A 24,154-nucleotide genomic window follows, 5' to 3' on the forward strand; every position below is an offset into this window, starting at 1 on the left:
TATGACAAAATTATATTTAAAGGAAAAATTCTTACAGTTATTCAAAATGCACACATTATTCCATATTACTCCCATTTATGAGCACGTTCATCTCTGGCCTCGCTCTGTTATGTAATAGCTGATTGACAGGTCCGTCTTTCAAACAGGTATCATTTTGTATAGTTACTCATTTAGGAAAATTAGCCATGATTTAATAATTTTATTATTATGAAAATGTTTTTTTTTTTGCAGATTGATTACAATTTGTATTACCCTAGTTTTACTACATATACGAGACCTTTATTTTTGAGGGCCGGTGGTATACAAAATTTCCCGGTAGATTTTTTGGTCCCACTCTGCCCCTGCTCTCTGTCCAGTCAGAGATTTATATTGTGTAATTGATGTTTTTAGTTTTCAGTTCAATTAATTCAATCCAAGTAAATGGAACACTCACAAGATGTCACCAAAATCACTTTGTTCCCTTTAAATCTTCTCAATCATATCGCAAGATGAGTATTGTGTAATGTATCGTATTGGGAGATTTGTGTATTGCTACAGCCCTAAGTACTACTAATAGTAATAATATTAACAGTAATAATGCAATGGTTACACTTTATAATAAGGGTTTATGAATCATAATTAACTTATTTTTACTTCAGCCTGAACTAATGCTGAGTTAATGCATGGAAGTTGCTCATAAACTAATGAAGTCGTAATTAAGTACAACATGACATGTTTTTAGTTGTTAGTTTATGTATTAAATTACAATTAAATCATGTGTCAAGTCATGTTATAGTTAATGATGACTCTTCATTAGTCGATTCATTGTTCTAATAATCAATAGATTCGTCGATTATCAAAATAATCGTTTGTTGTAGCCCTACTTATGAGTGTTGTACAAAGATCCTTAACCTGATAGTTTGAGCTGAAATTGTGTCGCTGAACCATCGGTGGGGTTTATGACAAAACAAATTATACTATCCAGTTACATTTAGAATAGATTTTAAAGTATTGTTACTCGTTTATAAATCACTTCATGGCTTAGGACCCAAATACATGACAGATATGCTAACTGAATACGATTCAGATTACTCCGATCATTAGGATCAGGGCTGCGTTTCCCGATAACGTTCTCTCTTAGCGCGCTACGAAGACTCTTAAGTTAACCCAGCAAACATTGGTCCGACCGCAATGTCGTGTCCCTGGCCAAAAATAGTCGCGGTATGACGGCACAAATCGGTGAAAATATGTAACACAGAACATTTCATAACAATGCATTCAGATACATTTTTACATGTCTATAGTTCTATGGGGTTGCATGTATAATTGTTACTTTGACTTTTACTACGTGTGCTTCAATATTTATACCCTGTTGTGAATCGGTTGTAAGAGGACGTCACTATGTGACGTCTTTTACACGTGCATTTATAGTCCATCATGACCCTCTATAAAAAAATCATAAACCTTTTTAGTCATTATTTCAACCTGCTTTATTATTAAATGTATGCATATAAATGTAAAGAAATATATCCGGTTACCATTTAGGTCTGAGTTGGATGTAATTTCGAAACTGCGCTGCCAAGAATGTTTTAACAAAATATTTTACAAAATCGCGCGATAGGATAGATTTTCTCGCGAGATAGTTGTCACGTCACACGTTCTCCCGGAAGTACGTGGTGTGCAGCCAGCAAGCCACGAGGAGAGGGTGAATTTATGAAGGAGTTGTGTCTATATATTATATAAAACCTACTATTGGGTAAGTACATTTTGTATTATTTGATTAACGTGCTTAAGTTTTACTTGTTGACGAAGGAACCGAAATAAACGTTGCCAGAATTGTCCACACGTAAAATTAGCTAACGTAGTAGGCTTAAAGTTACTCTGAACTTATACATGGTATACCATAAAGTATGTTTAATGATAGTCAAAGTTATTACTTTAACTTATTTATGTAGCCTTTTGAGAGTTTCTTTCAGAAAGTAAATTATCTGAAAGAGAAAAGTCATTTGGCATGATGGTAATGATAACATTGCAGATGTAAAATGTTAAATACTGTTCTGTATTAAAAGCTCAGTGTAAGTGTTTGATTAACTAACCTAATCCAAATAAAAATAATTTTTATAATTTCATTCTCATTTATAGGTAAAAATGTATTCCATGAGTCAGGGTTTTGCCTAAATGTCAACATAATATCCCAAAAATTTGATATAAAAAGTTATTTATTTTAATATTTTACACTACTATGTATTTTTTTAAATACATTGTGCATGTGTATGTTTATTGTACTTAATGAAATTACATGCAAGGTGTCATTTGTTTCGCAGGGTCACATAATGAACACCCATCTTACAGACAACCGAAAGAGGCATAGTATTGTTTTCTTGTGTATTGTCATACATGATTTTTTGTAATCGTACAGTTGTGGTGTTATTCATTCATTAATGTGTCCTTTCTTACCTTAAATAACTTATCATTTTTTACACCTTTTGTTTTTATTGTCTATATAGTATTCTCTACAATCCCAAATTCTGGATTGACGATCCAGTACCAGTGGGCACCCCAATCCCAGAGAGCATCCATCTGAAACCAGGTGATGGTGATTTACTACTAATCAAGGAACTGGCTTCACTGACGAGATGCGCATGATATCGCATGCGATTTATCGTGCATCACAAGATTTCACATTAGTGGCAACACAGCTTAAAGTATAAACATTTACATTTCTCTGAATCTGAGTTAATAGTTAAAAATACAGAGCTTATAATGTCTGTCATTGTTCAACCACAAGGACCTAAAAGTACAGACAGCTAATTTCATAACTAATGCAGTATACTGTGAAGTTATTTACTGTTAAAATATTACACTACCATATAATTAACTCTATTTGTACAGGTGAGGTAACACAACGAAAAAATTACCGGATGGAGACTACCTGATTCTTCACCTATGGCCTCAGCTTCAAATGCAACATGTAAGAAATGCTATATGACTGTGTATTGTGCATTATGAATACATCAAATATGTTGATAACAAGGTGATCTGCGTAAGTTGTGACATAAAGAATATGTATATATATTTCCATCTATCTTTCTATAACATTATTTCAATTGTTTTCACATTTAGGTCCAGCAACTGTCTGAGTTGGTGGATATTCTGTCAGAGACTGCGTGAACAACGTTATGAACAGGTATGTATTTCTCTTGATTTGTGTAATCCTGCATAATATTGCAGGAATATATATTGATTACCACCATTAACCCAGCTATTTATATTACTTCAATTCAGGATTTAATCCGTCACACATCACTTGTTCAGAAGTTTTAATGTTTGTAGTGACTTAAACAGTTAGCCATACTGAAAACAAGAAATCAAAACATAATTTCAGTGTAAGCCGTTACTTGTCACCAAAACTTATGGATGAGGATATAGTTCATAGCACTTGTTACATGGTAGATGAAACAAGTGAAGTTGTGAAGTGTTAACACATAGTGTATGTTTGAACATTGTATGCAATTGCTCATTACTGTTAATTGTGATTTTTGACCTTTTAGGTTATTTGTCTAAGGTGAAATAATCTTACATTTCTTTCACAGAATGATGTCAAATTGTCTTATGGCAAAGTTCAATATGAGGGGTGGTGGACATCTGGAAAAGAAGTCTTTTAAAGGCACACCTTTGTATTATGTTATTCAAGGTAATTTGGGGAATGTTATTTTGATGTAATTATATTGATGTAATTTTTATTGTTATGCTTGATCTATTCAGGGGACATCACAGCTCACCTGTCTTTATCAGAAATATCCTGTTCATTTTTTGACAGTTACACACCTAGTTAAGGGTCTTTCTCAAGGGCACCACAGTGGTTTTGTAGAGGGAGGGGACAAATGCTGTTTCCCCCACAACTGATCTAACACTTATTTAAAGCAGAACATATTTTGTACAATAATATATATAATATTAATATATCATTTTAGCTGTAGACCATAAAGATTTTGAAAGTAAGTGCATGTCATTTACCTCAAAATTTTAATTGTATTTATTTTAAAAAGAAACATATTCTTCTCTTCGTTCAGATGCTGTGAAGAGGTGGATCCCAAATGCCACAGACTCGGAAATAGATGCAGCTATGGCAGACCACCTCAAGCACGCTCCAGGAAGAGCTGGGGGTGGTGGATACAAAAAAGCCAAACAGCTGTAATGTGTTAAAGAGAGAGTTCACCAAAAAAGGAAAATTGTTATAATTTTCTTATTCACATGTTTCAAACATGTATACCTTTAATTTTCTGCTGAACACAAAGATTGAAGAATGTTTGTAACTTCACAACCCATTAACTGTCAATATTTTTTTTACAATTGTAGTAATGGGTTGTGAGATCTGCTTTGTTAAAAACATTCTTTCAAATATCTTTGTGTTCAGCAGAACATAGAAAGTTATACAGGTTTGAAACATGAGAGGGAATAAATGACTAAATATTAATTTTTGGGTGAACTATCCCTTTATAGAAAGTGTTTTGAAATTGTTATTATAGTTAAATGGTTAAAAAATAAAAAGTGCTAAATCAGAACATGCTTCTTTTTTGGTTATGGCCACAAATAATGTGTTCTTTAATGTGTTTGTGAAGTACACGTGATTAAAACGTTTTATGGACGTTCAGGTCTGACTGGACCAATTTTGAACCTTTTTTGAATGTGTTAAACCTCAATACAATTGATTGCCTTTCACGATGTTACACAATGGGTGTATATTTATTTTATATGCATACATTTAAACTATGCAGCAACACATTTAAACATACAGAAGACGGCACATTTAGACGTCCAGGGACGGGCAGAAAAGACGTGTAATTCACGGCCAAATGACGTGAAAGACGTCCGCTCAACTTTAATTTAGGGTATTTTTCAACCGTGATGGGACGTGACGAAGGGACGTCTTTTCAACGGTCATAAAATGTCCAAATGTTTGCTATATGGGGGCTTAAAACATATATTTAAACTATGCAGGAACACATTTAAACATCCAAAAGACGGCGCATTTAGACGTCCAGGGACGGGCAGAAAAGACGTGTAATTCACGGCCAAATGACGTGAAAGACGTCCGCTCAACTTTAATTTAGGGTATTTTTCAACCGTGATGGGACGTGACGAAGGGACGTCTTTTCAACGGTCATAAAACGTCCAAATGTTTGCTATATGGGGGCTTAAAACATATATTTAAACTATGCAGGAACACATTTAAACATCCAAAAGACGGCGCATTTAGACGTCCAGGGACGTGCAGAAAAGACGTGTAATTCACGGCCAGATGACGTCAAAGACGTCGGCTCCACTTTCATTTTGGATATATTTTTCAACGCGGACGGGACGTGACGAACGGACGTCTTTTCAACGGTCATCACACGTCCAAATGTTTGTTGGGAAACCTTAACTACAGGTTTACCTTTTCTAGGCGTGTTTCCCGAACTGTACCTTAGCGGGTTTCTTAAGGTATACTTTCTTACGTACGACGTTACCAGGTGCTGTCCATGGCGATGGTGCTGAATAGGTTGATATCGATTGCTCGACAATCAATTGTTCACTTTATGTAATAGGTACTTCGCTGCGTTATGAGAGAGCGGTGTTATTTATTAAAGAAACATTTCAGAAATAGTTCAAGTTACATTTATTAGGAATATCTGGTAAAAATATTTCAAATTGCAAACAACTAAATATAAACCTTGTATATTTTATTTTATATCAAACCCATGCAAAACTCGCAACTTCATGTCCAAAAGTATAATGCATAAACTGCTCCAATGCATCCATTATTCCTTCACTTTAAAGGATAATTTATATTAGGGGTTCCCAATAAATGCGTTGCACAGGTGAATAAGGTGGGTCGTGCAAGTCACCTGGCTTGGCATTACACTTAAAATATATAAAAACAAATTGTTGTTCATTAGTTCACGCGTTTATGTGCTTGGACAGTGGATGCGTAACAGCGCGTTTACAATGCGGATAATGCTTAATGGACGCATTTCTGGAGCCGCGCCTGTCTGTTTACCTTAAATATAACATAAAATATGTGATATATAAATATATATTATGATTGCTTTAGATTTTAGCTTTGATTAGTTTTAATGTTGAAATTTGTTGACCTTATACAAGCAATAATCAAGTGGAGTTTCTTTTGAATGTTTATAAAGAATATGGCGTGCAGCTGCCTAACATTAAAAACTTTGATGCAAAGTCGACCTAACATCAATAATAATATTTAGGAAAATCAACAATTACTATTTTGTGATGAATGTGCTCCCGTGGCATGCAATTTTACTTGATTTGTTTTATTGCAGCTAAAATAGCCGGTAAACTAAAGATTTAACGGATTTGAAATGCACTAAGTAAGATTCGCTGTATAGCTGCTACCTGCCATAGTTTCACCAACTCCTCCACCCAAAATGTTTTTTTAATAGTTTCTTTAGCTTGTAATAATAGTTTGAAGCTGATGTTCCTTTGGAAAAATATTAAAAATCTAACAACCATCAGTGTAATAATGTCTAATTATGTGAATGTTTTATTCTTTAAATAAAAAATGCCTAATTTAACACGGAGTGTACTTCAACTTTTTTTAACAGATATTTAGTTATATAGACTTATACACAAGCTTTTATCACAGTCATGGCCCCTAGTGGAGTCAAGTGGGATAAGGTAAAGCTAAGAGGGCTCCAGACCAACCTTCCGAACGAACGACTTACAGAAGTGATACGTAACTAAGAACGTTTCGGGAAACACGTATTAACGATAAGGTACAGCTTAAGGTACAACTTAAGAACGACGTAGAGCTAAGAAGGTTTCGGGGAACGCAGCCCTGGTCAGTTAGAAATACCAAGGGTTCACTCAAAACAAGGTGCGTCAGCATTTAGTTATTATGCCACCCCTAGCTGGAATCAGCTTCCAGAAGAGATCAGATGTGCTTCAACAGTAAACACTTTTAAATCTAGATTAAAAACACATCTGTTTAACTCTGCATTTACTGAATGAGCACTGTGCTGCTTCACACTGACTGCACTTTTAACTCAAGTCACTTTTACTTCTGTTTTATTCTTTTTAACATTTTAAACTGTTTTTATTAAAATCACATCTATTTTCTTTTAAATGTTACTTTAATTCTTCGTGTATCTTTGTTTTTATTGTGATTTTATCGTTTGTCTCTTATTTTTATTTTTTTCTCTTTTATATATTGTATTCTCATCTCTATGTAAAGCACTTTGAATGACCTCTGTGTATGAAATGTGCTATACAACAAAATTGCCTTGCCTTGCCTTGCCTATCATTATCATGTTCAATTATTATTCAAGTCATTATTAGAGATGATCTTACTTCAGTATCTTCAGTTTACAGACGGGATTCTTCATTACATCAGAGATCAGCTTCACTCCTGAATCTGTGAGTTTATTAAAAGACAGATCCAGATGTGTCAGATGTGAAGGGTTTGATCTCAGAGCTGAAGTCAGAGCAACACAACCTTCATCTGTGATATCACAACTCCTCAACCTGTAGAGAACAGAGACACAAACTTTACTCCTTCAGATCACAACACACACATCAGCACAAATCATCTTACATCTTAAAATATTACTACATAAAAAACAATATTTTTGATACATTTATACAAAATAAATATCATTTTTATATCTGTGCAGTTAAAATATAGGTCCTCAACCTTTTAGTTTCCATTTTTTTGTGTGTGTGAAATATTTATTTTAATGCCTATTTTTAGATTGTAATGTAAAATCTTCATTGAACCATTTGTAAAAGTAAGAGACTTTACTTCAGTATCTCCAGATTACAGTCAGGATTCTTCAGTACATCAGAGATCAGCTTCACTCTTGAAACTGTGAGTTTATTATGAGACAGATCCAGATCTCTCAGGTGTGATGATGGGTTTGATGTCAGAGCTGAAGTCAAAGCAACACAACCTTCATCTGTGATATCACAACTACACAACCTGTAGAGAACAGAGACACAAACTTTACTCCTTCAGATCACAACACACACATCAGCACAAATCATCTTACATCTTAAAATATTACTACATAAAAAACAACATTTTTATACATTTAAACAAAATAAATATCATTTTTATATCTGTGCAGTTAAAATCACTAGCGTAGCCAGGATTCACAATGTGGGTGGGCCCAGAGAAAATCAGGTGGGCCTTAACCAAAAAAGCATCTGTTATCAAAATATCTACCCGTTCTCACCAAGATGCGTACAAATGACACGCAGTGTGATTATCGTGCAATAGATACGCCAAATTCCGATTTTGCGTGCATATGATAAGCCAGTCCTTCCCATTCACTTATATGGCAAATCGTTTTGTGACGTTTTATTTATTGTTTTCTCATTTGTTTTCTGTTTTTTAAACAATTTTCTATTGGGTTTAGGGTTAGATTTCACATTTGTTTAAGCAGGTTATTTAATATACAGGTTTCTCTATGTTTTTATCTATATTTAAGCCATGGTCGCTTGGAGTTGGGGTTAGAGTTGGGGTTTGGGTTAGGATGTCATTTTTATATATCAAAAACTTGTTCTAACCCTAAACCCAAGCGAAAATGGTAAAAAAAACAGAAAACAAATGAGAAAACAATAAATAAAACGTCACAAAACGATTCGCCATATAAGTGAATGGGAAGGACTGGCGTATCATATGCACGCAAAATCGGAATTTGGCGTATCTATTGCACGATAATCACATCACCGTTTAATAAGAACAAAAGCCTGTATGGGCCCTATTTTAACAATCTAAGCGCAATGTGCAATAAACCCACAAGAGTCTCATCTCCTTTACAAGCCAGTTGCGCTTGCGCCATCCCGATTCCATATTTTGGCAGAATTTGTAAACTAAAAAACTGAGCAGAGGAAGATGACCACCAGTTTAAGATTGATATTAAAAAATTGCGTTGTTTTTATTTGTAATGAAATTGTTATTCTTTGATATTAAAACCTTTAAAAGTCGTTTTCTTTCAGTCATGATCATTCAAGTAAAAATAGCAGGCTTTTAATTGCTGTAAATGTATTGATAGCCCAGATGATCCGTGTTATCTCAAAGAATAGTTTACAAATATGCAAGAAAATCTTTAGACCTACTTTAAAAATACTTTAAATAGTAGCTTAATTTGTTGGTATTTGAAAAGTTCTGTTGCAAAAGAAATCTCGTTTTTTGGTTGTGCATTCCAATTAATATAAATTCAACTGCGGTTGGTTTGTTTTGATTTAATCCTTCATAACTTAAAAAATACTGCTAAGTAGCACTATAAAACAAAATAATAACATGATAACATAATAATAATTTGATAAAAATGTTAAAAACGGAGTTCTCTCGTTTTGCAACGAAATTCTTCATTTAAACCTTTAAAAGTCGTTTTCTTTCAGTCATGGAAGTAAAAATAGCAGGCTTTTAATTATTGTAAATGTATGGATAGCCTACATGATCAGTAATCTCAAAGAATAATTAACAAATATGCAAGAAAAGGTTTGTATTTAAAAATAGTTTATTTGTAACAATAAATAATTTATAAACGCAATTTCAGCACTAGAACAGCGCTGTGGGTGTTTTGAAATTTAAGCATAACATAAAAACGTTTCTCATCTCATCATATCCACATACAAAGTCATCATATATAATAAATCTTTGGGGTAGCATTAAAAAAATTCTAAATAAATGCAATATTTGCATTTGTTTAAAGCAAAACATTTAATTACTTTCCAGGCTACAGGGGAAGCAGGTTTTTACGCCTAACGTCTCATAATCGGTCCTCATTTATGTCCAAGACACATGTGTGCTGCTGCGCATCCATGTGATAAGCAAATGCACGTGGCCGTTTACAGTGGCGGATGCAGAACGTGACATATGGGTGGGCATGGATTAAGTCCGGGTGGGCCTGAATCTATGGGTGTCACTTTTGAATAAGAAACTATAACAAGTCTATAAAATTCGTCAAAACTTCAGAACACTAATTTAAACAGCATACACACACACCCGAACTGCACGTCACATTTTTGACATTATTGATACTTTAAATTGTAATGCAACGTGACATTTATTAAGCCTTTTTGGTAAAAAAATATTGGGCTCTCATAGCCTACAAAAAAGAACCTGCACACAGTGACAGGAAATATAAATGAACCCAAAAAAAACTTATACTTTTTTAAATAACCTATTAAAGTGTCTAAATAAATACGGCTACTAAATGCTTAAAATGAAGCTTCTAACATCATATTCTCTTCATGCAAATCACTAAAAATATATTTTCGTTCTCACATATTTAAGTTAACTTACTAAATAAAGAAAGAAAAAGGGAATTGCTAGAATAATGTTAGACTCTGGGGTTAAACGAAATGACAAATAAATAAACATTTAATATACTTTTTGATGAGCACAAGAGCAGCGGAGCCGAGGAGCGCGCATATCAGACGTGAATGAAAGGAATAATGGATTTAATGCTTTCACTTCATTTCCTGCCAGTTTCACTTGTTAATGAGGATAGTAATGGCTAACAAGATGACGCCGAATTACATACAACATAATTACCTAACTAAATCTGAGAGAATGCAAACACATTACAATATTTTTTCCTCCGCCCGACGGCCAAGGCGCATCATTTTTTTTAGCCCGACAGGAATTCGCCATAGCCCGTAATGGACGTCGGGCAAGCGATTTTGCGAGGTTTGTTTTGTAGAAAGACTTTCTTTAAAGTGAATTTCGTTTTGTATAAATTGTATCTTAATATTAATCAATGTTTGATCAAACAATTGCCTCGATTTAATAAATAAGAAGCAAACCAAGAACGTCTGTGGTGTGGATTGAAGTGAACCCACTATATTTCCGCAGCCTACGTCTTTCTGCTTTAATGCATTTCTTAAATTAATGCCTCAATAATGCCACAGTAGGCTTATAGGTTGTTATAATAGGCTATTTGTTGCTTAAAAGCAATAGGCTATATTGTATAAAGTGTAGCAATAAACGTGGCGTGACTTGTAGTGCTGCTACATCGCTATATCAAACAACATCACTATGATCAGATGTTTTCTTTCTATTTTTTACCCCGCTGTCATATTTGTTGTGTGTTTATGTTATTGAGAGGAAAGCGCGCAGCACATATTTATAACGTGTTGTTATTCAAAATACGTTTTCTACTTGCTTGCAAAAAAAGTTCTCAAAGTGATCATGGCTGAAAGCTGCTCGGGAATATTTTTCTCATTATAACGCAACATTCAACTGCTTTAATGGTTTTTAAATAGTTATCAGGCTTACTTATAATTTTACTGTTTTTAACATAACATGCAATAGATAAATTACACCACATAAAGTAGTATACATGTCTAACTATACAGAGTAGTATTTTTTACTGATGCAAATGCGCGTTGCCGTTTATAGGCGCGTATGCGCTCATTAAATAACAAAAGCAATATTTCTCCATTGGCAGGTTTTAGTTGGTCAGTGGCGTAGGCTAGTCTATTTTATTTGCCTCAAAATAGCAAAGCACCAACTATGCGCCTGAACACATCGTTTTCAGACCAGAAGGCTCATGGGCGCAAATGTTATCTGCAAAGACTTTTCTTTTTTTAGCTGCTGAACGAACACCTCAGGTTCAGAAACCTCAACGGTAATGTTAAAGGTTGCACCATCAAGCTGTAATAAAGTCTTCTCACCGAAGGTCTTCGTGACCTTCATTCTAAGACAATGAAGCAGCGCAGCTTTCATTATTCCTTACGTGTCAGCCTTAAACCGGGTGTTAATTTCTATGATGTGGGGTGTAGGAGGGGCCAGGGGGCTGTTCGAAATGCGCTATTTATTGCACTACTATTTTCAAAATTAACTTATTCCTTATTATAATAGCAAACAAGAGTTTAAAAAAATATTTATTTTATAGGTCAAGTATAGTGATAAATGCAACATAATTTACTCTTTAGGATAACTAATAGGCTTTACTGGTTAAAATATAGAACCTCAACCTTTTAGTTTCCATTTTTTTGTGTGTGTGAAATATTTATTTTAATGCCTATTTTTAGATTGTAATGTAAAATCTTCATTGAACCATTTGTAAAAGTAAGAGACTTTACTTCAGTATCTCCAGTTTACAGACGGGATTCTTCAGTACATCAGAGATCAGCTTCACTCTTGAAACTGTGAGTTTATTATAAGACAGATCCAGATCTCTCAGGTGTGATGATGGGTTTGATCTCAGAGCTGAAGTCAGAGCAACACAACCTTCATCTGTGATATCACAACTACACAACCTGTAGAGAACAGAGACACAAACTTTACTCCTTCAGATCACAACACACACATCAGCACAAATCATCTTACATCTTAAAATATTACTACATAAAAAACAATATTTTTGATACATTTAAACAAAATAAATATCATTTTTATATCTGTGCAGTTAAAATATAGGACCTCAACCTTTTAGTTTCCATTTTTTTTGTGTCTGTAAAATATTTATTTTAATGCCTATTTTTAAATCGTAATGTAAAATCTTCATTGAACCATTTGTAAAAGTAAGAGACTTTACTTCAGTATCTTCAGTTTACAGTCAAGATTCTTCAGTACATCAGAGATCAGCTTCACTCCTGAATCTGTGAGTTTATTATAAGACAGATCCAGATCTCTCAGGTGTGGTGGGTTTGATCTCAGAGCTGAAGTCAGAGCAACACAACCTTCATCTGTGATATTACAATCACTCAACCTGTAGAGAACAGAGACACACAGTTTGTTCACACACAGATCAAATCTACAGTGAGTTGAATTTGTTTCTCTTCCTGTCATCATTTAGTGTTTATGAACATTTTCATTTTAGTTTCATTTATGTGTGTTTGTGTTTTACCGAAACACATCAGTAAGATTTACAAATAAATGAACTTTATCAATTTATCTTTATACTATTATATCAATATATACGAGTGGTGTTGTGTCCATTTTAAGAAAATGTATTTGTTTTATATTTACACTCTAAAAATGGCTGGGTTATTTTTGACCCATAAAGGGTAAATATTGGACAGAACACACCGCTGGGTTAAAAATTACCCTATGCTATTGTAACTGTCAAAGAAGTCAGTTTATATTTAATGCTTATTTAATTCTTTTTATTTAATGTTTTGTTAAAGATCTTTTCATTTGAAACTGCTGAGTAAAAAGCTGTTTGAATAGAGACTTTTATTATGAAAAGCACAGAGTGACTCAGGAAAAAGATATCTGCACCACATGAAAAGATGAAGCGTTTCCACATTTAAATGTTTATATTTTATTATTCTGGAGTTAAAAAGGACATCAGATGCAAGATTAAGTTGTCCTTTGGTAATAAGCACTCAATGAATTCTCACGGCATCCTAAGTTGAAAGCAGTCGATAAATAGCCTGTCATCAGAGAATCCTTGTGCTCGTGAAATTACTGGGGGAAGATACAAGTATTATTATGTTTGAATATTGTTATAATATTACTTATGTTTTGTTTTTATTCAATTTGCTTAATATGAAAGACAAGCAGTAATAATATAGGGCGTGGTAATTGATTGACAATGGAGACAATGCCGGGAGTGGAGTGGGTCAGACACAATTTTGACCACTTCTTAAGTTTTGTTTGATTCCTAAGTACGGATTTCATTTCATACAGTTTTTTTCATTTATTTTGATCAATATTTTGTGAATACGTTTTGTAAATACAAATTAATAAGAAGAAACAAAAGGAATGTTGTGTGGACTGAAGTGTGTAAAAATATACAACCCACTGCCATACTTCTGCTGCCTTGAGAAAAGGCCAAAACAAGTCAAAGTTCAAATATCTGAAATTCTGTGAATTGCTTTGGATTGTTTGATTAATTATGGAGCAATGATTTCCTGGACTTTGTGGAAATTAGATGGATGAAAATATGCTTTGCTGCTTCACTTGTGAGTCGTGAGTAATGGGATTTGAATAAAGACACTGAGACGCTGTGCTCGGAATGCCTTGTTTGTTAAAGATAACTTAGTTTGTTAACACCAAAAAGATTTGCTGAAAGATTTAATGTTTATTATGCAAAGTTAAAGTAAATGGTCCAATATAAATAAAAAAAGAAATGTTTATTAAACTGCTTGCTAAGCGAAGAGGAAAACTTGGAGCTCTTACACAGAAACAAAATGAAGTTAATAATCTCATTGAATCCAGTGATAAAATAAAGAAGCAGTTAATGTTCAAGGTGAAAATTGAATTATATCTTGGTGGCGTTTATGGATTTGCAGGTTGCTGTTTAATGTTACAAGGCCAAGACAAAGAAGGAAGCAGATCACTCTGACTGGTATGAGCCTAATTAGTTTCAGAGTTTTTCTTAGCGACTTAACCATTGGATGGGTGCAAGTGACTACGACAAACAAAAGGAAAAATAAGAAAGTTTAGCAGATGCTGTTGACCCAGATGATAGCGGGTCTCAAATAGACAAAGGGCACAATCAAGAAGAGGAGCCAGTTGGATTGGAAGATGCCACAGGTCAAGGTGACAGTGTTTCTAAAGGAAAGCAGAAGGAATTGTTGTTAAAAAGAAAGTCATTACTATAGCACCAAGTAAGATCTCTAGTAAGAGCAGCAAAACATCTAATACAGTTACTTACTTGCAAGCTGAAGCATAGCATGCTGTGCTAAAGGTAAAAGCAAAAGCTCTAGAACAAAAACAACACCTTTTAGTTCCTCGGTGTACACTGTCATACTTTTGCAACGTTCTCTAAAGGGGACGAAAAATCTGAACCTTTAGAGAACATTAGGCACATTCCTAAAACGTTCTTTTTTGGTTATAAAAGTCTTGCAGTTCAAGCAGTGTCAGCTGGTCAATAGAGGGCACTGGGGCGCCGCCACCCAAAGTTGGCCAGAGAAAAGCATGAACCAAAAAGTTAAATATATAGTGCAAATTAATACAAAATAAAACCATTTAGTTGTACTATTTCATTGTTAGTCACTTTATCATTTATTTAAAAAAAATCAAAACTGAGTTTGTTGTGTGTGTGCATGGGCGTCGAAACCATGATATGTGGGTGGGACAGGACAGGACCCACCCACTTTTTGAGACCAATGATAATGGACCCACCCACTTCTTCTCTAATTTAGCGCATTTGTCTGTTCACTTATCAAAGTGTTGTTAGTCAAAATCCATTCCACTAGAGCAGGGATCCCAACCTTTGCTTTTTTACACCGCGGACCTGTTTCAGCTTTTTTTTTAAATTGTGGAGGGGGTTGTCGCTGAGTTGCTGTTCGAACAAAGTGCTGAAAAACCTCCTTTGCGAAATGTCAAGGTCAAACAACAATACATTAGGAAAATTAATAACTGCTTTATTTATAGTATATTTTCTATAGACGTGTAAAACCATATTATGGCGGATTGTTTTACTTTCACTGTTTCACGAGTTTGCCTGCCCATTAGTCTTAATAATTAACAGTAAACGAACTTAGCTTGCTGTTCTTAAAGGCAGCTCGAACCTTAGGTCGGCTTGAGCCCCAAGTTCAAGAGACAGAAGAAAAAAGGAGGAGATGAGGAGGAGAGATTGCGTCTGTCGCGGAGGCACGAAAACTCCCGTTTACCATATGCTTTTAATGATAATTGACACATCACTAAATGTGGTTCCTTTCAAACCTACATTAAAAGTGTAGGCTACTCGTTAAAATATTATTACTGCAGTAAAATAGTTTATTTTGATTATGGTGCCACGATCGCTGGATAATTAAAAGAATTTTTTTACAGAAACCTGAAATTAGGCTACTTTTCATTTCCGATATCCCAGAGTTGAACGTCTTCACATATTGACATTATTTGCGAGGTACATTTGCAAATGATTCATAAAGTCATTCCTTTGCAATTGTTTGATCGATTGTGTTTTAGAAGTACACATGCTCAAACTCTTATGACAGGATTGTTTCCCGACGGATACCATTAAATAAATTGATCTCATTTCCAGAGTCTCACATTTATATTTCTCTAAGAGAGAGAAAGAGAGATTGGGTATAACACATAAAAAGGTATACAAAAATTGTATCAGTACCTCCTTTTTTTTTCTTACCTTTTATAAACATTGTAGCCTACTGTCAGTAGAGAAAAAAATGTCACAGAGAAAAATAAATGAAATATGACATCTGTGATTATTTGCAAAGTAATAGCAAGGGCTATAACCAGAATTCCGACGCAATACTGTCTTTTATTTAATAAATGCTAATGTTCAGATGCAATTTTCATGTTTCCTTTTAATTAGCCTATTGCAGTATATGTATTTATCGGGGGGGGGGGGGGGTCGACATGGGGACCCACCCACTTTTTATTTGCTTCCGACGCCCATGTGTGTAACAGATGGCTCAGAGTCAGATCGAGGCCATTTTGCATCTGGATCGTAACAGCCCCAAACTTGTGATAATTAGATACCCAGATAGCAGACGGACTCGGCCCGAATGTGGCCTCATGATGGCACTGCTGGCGTGCTGCCGGCAACGGCATGCAACATGTCAGCCAAGTATGGGCCAGGTGTGGCAATGATGGCACTGGATCCATGATGGCAGATAAGATTTGGGCCAGTTGTGGGTGGGAGGTATGTGGCCCAGATCAGTGTAGTGATTGTGGCCCAGATCAGTCTAGTGATTGTAAGCCACATTTTAAATACTGTGTTTTATAATAAATAATTATACGAATTGAAGGATTTTCAGGCTATCTTAATCTTAATGTTAATAAATAAAATGTTAGTTTTGTATAAAAAAGCTAATATTGGACAATAATGTTTGTCTACATTTTAATCACATAAACATGCCTTCAGATCATGGGTCAAGATTATTTTGTTCAAATGACCCTGAACTTCCAGAAGATTTTTTTTCTGAATTTAAAAGTTTTGATGACGTTGCTTTGAGAAGCACAATGGATCGATTTGATTTAAACTTGCTTTTGCGTGATTTTCATTGTAGCTGGAGTTTATTCCTGCTGAAGATTTCTGACTTCAATGACTAAGTAAAACTATCATTGTGTACAATCAGATGTTAGATACTGTAGAAATACACAATATGTTTCACTGTGCTTTTGCCTGCCGAAGTGTTTAAAAAGATCAAATCATGTGTCAGTTAACCTTCACGTTACGTTAAGGATACGCAGTTTTTTTATGCAGTGCAACAAGAACCTACACGTGGATGACGTCAAAGTACTGCGAGAACGACTCTAATGATCATGGGCGGGATTCTGATTTCAAATCACTCTCGCAGTATTTTAACGTCATCCGTTTGTCAGTTCCTGCAATGCATCATTACTTCAAACACAATGGGCCCTATTTTAACGATCTGAAACGCAAGTGCGAAGTGCAGAGACACAAATCAATAAGGGGTTGGTCTGAAGTAGGTTCATTAATCATAGGTGTGGTCAGAGATGGGCATAAATACATGGAAATGTATTTCAAATACAAATACAAAATACTGTGTTGAAAAATGTATTTAAATACAAATACAAAATACTGTGTGGAAAAATGTATTTAAATACAAATACAGTATTTTGTATTTTGAAAATACACAAAATACATGTGAAATTGGCTGAAATCTATCTGGGTCTATTCCTGAATGCCAAAAAGCATAGACTGCTTAGAAACTTTTGTTTTATTTTACGTACTTCATTGTTTGAGATATCTTTGTTGTGACAACTTGACATTAACCAATACAACACAACTTGTTATAAATCATAAACAATAATTATCAAACTTAATAAACTACATAGCTTTGTGGGTTAACATTACATTAAACTGTGATGTAAATGTCATTAAGTGTTAATACTATGTCAAATATTATTAATACTCAGTCAAATAAACATTATGAACTGAAGAATATTCATGATGCTGTTATAAAACTATTTAATACAGTATTAACACTTAATGACAAATTATATTTGTACAACTGTAGTTGAGGTCAAGAAAAATATTCATGATGCTGTTATAAAACTATTTTACAGAGTATTAACACTTAATGACATTTTAATGACAAATTCAGTTTGTATCACTGGTAAAAAGTGGTCAGTTATGTTGTCTTGGTTAATGTCAAGTTGTCATAACAAAGACATCTCAAACAATGTCATCTTTGCAATAAAAATGACATAATTGAACAATGACACTTAATGACAGTAGTCATAAACGTCAATAAAATCTCCTTCATATTCATGACACGTGTCATGTCATGGTTATGAAGGTGTCATGTCAGCCTTATGAACACCCATTCAAGTAAAGTGGTGTTTTATAAAAACATCATAAAAAATATGTGAAGAAATCCACGTATTTACAAACTTCTCACGAGACGAGTGTTTGACAAATTATTTGGCAAACTACTTCCTCTCATTGCTGCTTTTTGATGGTTTTGAGAACAATTACTCACGAGTCGCCCTCTGTCATTTACAGAATTATACAACGGAGAGCACGTCAAGCATAAAAGTCTTGTAGGTTTACTGAGGAGCTTGCAGGTTCACGCTAGAGATGCGCGGTTGGAGGTTACAGCCGCGGACTCCGCGGATAAACCGCGGATCGGGCGGATGACGTGACGAAAAATAATATTTTAATTAAATTCGGGCGGGTGGCGGATAGACTGCTTATTAACTGTGTCCTTCTAAGCATGCAACCTTAAAAGGTGAGCACTCTGTCTTTCAGGGTGGCAGCCTCAGAAGTTCTCAAAGAGAACTGAAATGAGACGGTCGAGCCTTCTGAGGACCCATAATTTGCGTCACCTGTTGCACGCGCCCCCAGTAGACAACAGTAGAAAACAGCGGAGACATTTCTGACTTATTAAAATAAATATGTAATCAAAAATATTAATTTATTTTAGAAAATATGACACATTGATGTAGATTAAACTATTCAACAGTACCAAATAATCAACCTTAGAAATATACGCAACATAAACAGAATAATATTAACACAAAACATAACTTATAATACTAAAACAGTGACAAGAAAAAGTTTTCTAATACACTTTTATTTAATAAAGGTTTTAATTGTTTGGGATAGCCTTGGCATGTTAATCCATTCGTTCTACACTCTAAAAACAAACGGTGCTATATAGCACCAAAAGTGGTTCTTTGCTCGTAATCATAGAAAAACCGTTTTTAGTGCCATATAGCACCGGTGAAGCACCAGTGAAGCACCTGTGTAGAACTATGTAGAACCATATTTGGTGCTATAGTGGTTCTATATGGCCCCTATATGGTTCTACACAGGTGCTTCACCGGTGCTATATGGCACTAAAAACGGTTCTTCTATGATTACGATCCAAAGCAACAGTTTTGGTTCTATATAGCACCGTTTGTTTTTTTAGAGTGTATCATTAACAGCGCGGAGAAATGAGGAGGATGCATTTTGACACAGCTCTTATCAACACCGGCGAAGGAGGTATGTGGCAAACTCAAAAAATGAGAATTAAAAACAAAGGAAATAGAAGGTCAGAAAGGGTTGCCTGGAATAAGTTTTACACAGTGGTAAATCAGGATAACACCAGTGCAGACTTTGTAATTTGTGCGTTTAATTTAGGCTATTTATTTATTTTAGTCCCATGTGCGCCGATCGAAGACTGAGTTCACTGCTGATATTCTAGAGCTTTCTAGTCTCGCGGCTGTCACCAGCGCCTTGCATCGCCCAGTCAGCGGATGGCGGGTGGGTGCGGATTTGAAAATTGGTCAGAAACGTTGGTGCGGATGGATGGCGGACGGATGATGAGTTGTGTGATGCGGTTGCGGATGAAATAATAGCCCATCCGCGCATCTCTAGTTCACGCCGTAGAGTAGAGCCATGCGAATTGCAAAAGTGTAAACAAGCCTTCAACTGCACAAAGCTAAAAAGAAATCAGCAACTGTGTGCTGATTCCACCACTTGCCGCGTCACGTGTGAAAGAGCCTTTAAAGGAAAACACCACTGTTTTTCAATATTTTACTATGTTCTTAGCTCAACTTAGATGAATTAATACATACCTATCTTTTTCAATATGTGCACTTCATCTTTGCACAGCGTGTCATGAATGTGTTAGCATTTAGCCTAGTCCCATTTATTCCTTATCAAACAGGGAAGAATTTAGAAGCCACAAAACTCTTCCATGTTTTCCCTATTTAAAGACTGTTACACGAGTAGTTACACGAGTAAGTATGGTGGCACAAAATAAAATTTGGTGATTTTTAAGTGGATAAAAAATGAGAACTACATTGTATGGCGGAAGAGCACTTAGTTTGCAGCACTTCAACCTCTGGCGCAGTAACATCATCACTCCTGTTAAGATGTTACTGTGCGCTGAGGTCGAAATGCTGCAAACTAAGTGCTCTTGCTCCATGCATTGAAAATAGATAGTTATGTATTCATTTGTCTAAGTTGAGGTAAGTAAAATATTGAAAAATTGTGGTTTTCCTTTAAGTCAAAAGTGTAGGCCTATTTGTCAGTGTTTCACACTCTCTCAGTCGTGCATTAAACTGCCTGCCAACGTGCAAGTGTGAATTTGAATTTCCTTTCGCGACAGTTATAATAACACAAATCACATCAAACCCAATAACACAATCTCTCTTGCTTTTTTCCTACTCCAATATTTCAATTATTGCCCACTAAAAGCTGCACAGATATATTTGCTTACCTGAACTCTGTTGTCTGGTCTAAACTAGTTGATGCATGAAAACAGCACCCTGACTGGTTGACTGGCTCAAAGTATTTTGAGTATTTTAAAAATACAAAAATACTCATCTTAAATGTATTTAAATACAAATTACATTTCATTTTTTTCAAAGGCTTTAAAATACAAAATACAAAATACTATTTTGTATTTCAAATACGTATTTTAAATACATGTATTTGAAATACTGCCCATCCCTGGGTGTGGTTTGGGCGTAAAGTCAAATAAACCAATCAGAACGCTATCCAACATTCCCACTGCATGAAAAGGGGAATTTTCGTCAGAATGTGGCACTGTAGATTGCTGTGAAACTCCAAGTTTACGACTGCGCACGACAATTTGCAGCCAACACCGAAAACTGCCGTAAGTTGTCAGAAGTTGACGTGGGTCTTGCTTGGAAGTTGTCCCCCCTTCCCCTAATTCTAGGGGAGGCTTTAACATGTAAATGAACATGCTGTGAGCTATACAAATGCAAATCAGGGTAGCAGCTGGGGGAGTTTTACTCAGGTGACATTCTGAGAGGTTTTAAACTTTGATTTTAAGAAAATCTTTGTGATCAGTAAAGCCAAATTACAGACTCTTAAATTTTAGTTTGAATTTATTTATTTTTAAAGTATGCTACACTGTTAACACATTGTCTTCATGATGTAAACATCACTTAATATTTTGAGTTATGGACATTTACTTAAAAAATCTTAGTTCATTTAACTTTTAAGTGTATAAAATTAATTAAACTAAAACATTCAAGTGAATGAACTTTAGCAGTACATGTTGTAAGGAACACCCATAATCCTTTGTCTCAGAATATTACGATTATTTAAGCTTTTTTACAGAATTAAGAGCTAATAAGAACTTTAACTACTTAAATATTTGTTAAAATGTCATAGAGGTTTATGCTCTAATATTATTCATGTTGTTTAGTTTAAAATGATAAATTACCATTTTTGTAAATGAAAGTCCCCGTTCAGGTGATCAGTGTTTATTGACATAAACAACACATTGTATTGTATTGTGTTTCAGTGGAGAATCAAGTTTATTTAATGACTGACTAAGTCATGAGTTTTGTGTTATAATACCATTTATAACACTAAGAGAATTATAATTATACATTAATTAAAAATATAATTTTTTTCAACTCAGTTAACTAAGTGGAGATGTTGGACAGAGTAATTCAAAATCAACTTTAAGTTTAATGACAATCATTTATCAAACTTTTCTTCACCATTTATCACAATACTTTCAAAATATTTTTTCCTAATAATTTTTAAACTATCCCTTTAAGTAGATTCAATTTCTCCAGGCTAACAGTGTATATTAATTACTCTGTATGTAATTAGCAATAACCAATGTTAGGTAAAAAAGATACACCAAACTATTTATTTCAACAATTTTAATTGTTTTAACAGAGTTTTAATCAGGCTCAATTTGTGCATTCTATGCAAACACCATCAAACAACATGTCAAACAACAAAATGTCTGTCCGGATGGGAATGAAGCAAGGTAACTTGTGCAATTACATCACAGCTCAAATACTGTGCATAGTGGCATGACTACAGTAGTGTTGGGCGATATGCCCTATTTTCAGATCGTCCTATCGTCAGCCTGTGAGATCGGCGATACACGATATTATCGGGGGCGTGGCAGTAGTTTACTCTTTTTTATTTTATTTGTTAATTTTTACTCATAATAACAAGTCACTTGATGGGTGGACAAAAAAAACAAGACCGTAACACCGTCATGACTGCAACCTTCTTAAAACTGATGCCATTAAAGCGAGCGCGTCATTAAAACCCTATCATGATTACTTAATAACTGTAAAAACATGCATCTGCGCACGCACACACGTGCGCGCACATACAAACTATTCAATGCATTTATTTAGTGCTGTTGCAGAAGACTACACGTGTCAAGCAGTGGTGCTCTCATGAGGTGCCTTTTTAAACGCATCGGTCCAGCGGAACGCGATTATATTTTAAACACAATCATATATTAAACACGAGGGACGTGTTGCTACAACTCATTGAAATGCATATCATAAACAGGATTAATAGTGATCTGACTTCGGACAGAGCGCAGCTCTCTGCATGTACGCGAGAGTGAGAGAGAGGCGCTAATATGCAGCGGGTCATATTTTAAACAAAAAGTAAAGTTTGCCTCAGCTTGCATGAAACGCATTAAACTGAACAAATAAGGATTACTACTTTAGTTTATGTTTAGACTTCGGACAGACGCGAGAGCGCGTGCACGTGAGACAGAGAGAAGCGCAGCTGCTCATGACGCGGCGCGCTGGATTTAGTGGTAGAAGGAGACCAAGACGCGCGCATTAAGTGCAGGTACGTGCAAGAAGGAATTCTCTCTTTACAATCTCTCCGCTTAAAGTGAAGCCCACAAACCCTCATGTGAGGAAAAGCATGCATTGTGGGTGTTAATATAAAACTATGATGATAAAAATAATAACCATTCGCCAACTATCGTCTTGACTATCGCCATGAAAGCCTGCCATTGGCGATATGTCTGAAGATCGTCGATACACGATACTATCGTCTATCGGCACAACCCTAGACTACAGTTTATTGAATTCACATACTGGTAATCCTGCCATACATGTCCATAATTTACATCTCCTAACACACCCTTTGGCAGTTCCCGCTTTCGCCTTTCATCTAATTTCTCTTCAAATCCAAGTCTTTTAACAAGTCCTCCCAGAGACTGCACAACACTCTTGTAACAGTAAGAACGTATTGGATGGACATACTCTTCACCGCTCGAATATGTAGCCTTTCTTAGCAAGGCAGAGCCATATTTCTTCCTTAATGCAGACCTCTGCTGTGGGTGATTGTAGAACGGGATGTGACCACAAGTCCTGCAAACCTTTGTACCATCCCGTCTGCGCTCATAGGTTTCAGAAAGCATGTACACTGTCATACATTTTGGACAAACCACATACTGTAAGAAGTCGTCACGGAGGATACCAGTCAATTTCATCATGGCCAAAAGTTTCATCAACAAGTGTTCTGTTCCCTTTCAGTCGGTCACTACGACGTCACGTCGTGACCGACGAATTGGGAACTCGCTTAGAGGGACCAATCTGCTTCGAATACTACTAAAACGCCAATTAACTTGGCATTGAGATATTTGCATAATGCTGGCGCCGCCCCGCCAGGTGCGTATATAAGGGGCACATGCAAATAGGGAAATCAGCTTTTTATCGCTTCGAAAGCCGGCTTTATCTGACTGAGAAGCTACTCTCTGCTCTTCTGGGAACGGTTGCTGAAGTTGATTGACAAGCAGTACTAACACAGCGGACGCTCGCAGTATTCCACTGCTCTGCATATTTTTTGTTTGAGTTTAGTGTGTGCGTTGCCTTTCTCTGTGCGCATCATCAGCTGAGCACCTAAAGAGTGATTTCCCTAAAGAGTGATACGTGAGAGCTCTGTCTTTTTAAAGACAGCCACTCTCTCGTATATTCGGAGATCAGCGTCCTTTTCAGGATTGCTTTTCGTCCGTGCGATCTTGGATGCGA

The 24,154-nt window shown here is 35.4% G+C and overlaps 1 protein-coding gene and 1 long non-coding RNA gene across 3 annotated transcripts in view; both read left to right on the forward strand.

The window, feature by feature from the left end:
- The window catches only part of LOC141363269 (uncharacterized), a 180,756-nt gene that overhangs the window by 152,464 nt on the left and 4,138 nt on the right, over positions 1–24,154 (forward strand). The window lies entirely within an intron of this gene.
- On the forward strand, positions 2,387–4,544 carry LOC141363271 (uncharacterized). Of its 2 annotated transcripts, none has more exons than XR_012368804.1 (5): positions 2,387–2,569; positions 2,872–2,950; positions 3,103–3,166; positions 3,573–3,673; positions 4,053–4,544. It is a non-coding gene; the product is annotated as an uncharacterized lncRNA (long non-coding RNA). The 2 variants fall into 2 exon arrangements; XR_012368805.1 differs by lacking the exon at positions 4,053–4,544 and adding an exon at positions 3,745–4,046.

Source organism: Misgurnus anguillicaudatus, unplaced genomic scaffold (assembly GCF_027580225.2).
Source record: "Misgurnus anguillicaudatus unplaced genomic scaffold, ASM2758022v2 HiC_scaffold_33, whole genome shotgun sequence".
Classification (NCBI taxonomy): Eukaryota; Metazoa; Chordata; class Actinopteri; order Cypriniformes; family Cobitidae; genus Misgurnus; species Misgurnus anguillicaudatus.